Here is a 482-nt window from a genome sequence, read left to right as displayed (position 1 = left end):
AGGAGATTTATAATCACGATTTAAAATGTAAATTATTTCACAGATATTCTAGTCACTTTTAGATATTGAATGCTGTAATGTAATGCAGTGTAGGTAGAGTGTTGGGTATTCAAACCAAATACCTACGTTATAGTGATAGGTTACCACAAAAAGCTCTATAATACCTAACGGGAATGATGACTCTTCGTGTAGGATTTTCTAAACCAGCACCGTGAAATAGCTTTTGAACGCTTACATTATGATATTAGACACTGTTAAATACAAATATCAGTAAGTATTTGCATTTGACAAACGTTATATTCTCTTTACTATGTATTTTTTTCAAATTTAATCTTCCAATCGTCCCTAGACTATACGCAGATGAGTTGAAGTAATATGGGCTTGTCGAGGAGAATCTCCATCGGGAGACTCTTTCTTTTAACATCGACGCTTCACCTGTCTACGCTGGCTGCTATGAGTAAAGGTGCATTGATTTCAACAGA

This window comes from Choristoneura fumiferana, chromosome 18 (assembly GCF_025370935.1).
Source record: "Choristoneura fumiferana chromosome 18, NRCan_CFum_1, whole genome shotgun sequence".
Taxonomy (NCBI): domain Eukaryota; kingdom Metazoa; phylum Arthropoda; class Insecta; order Lepidoptera; family Tortricidae; genus Choristoneura; species Choristoneura fumiferana.
Note: the sequence above shows the minus strand (reverse complement) of the source record.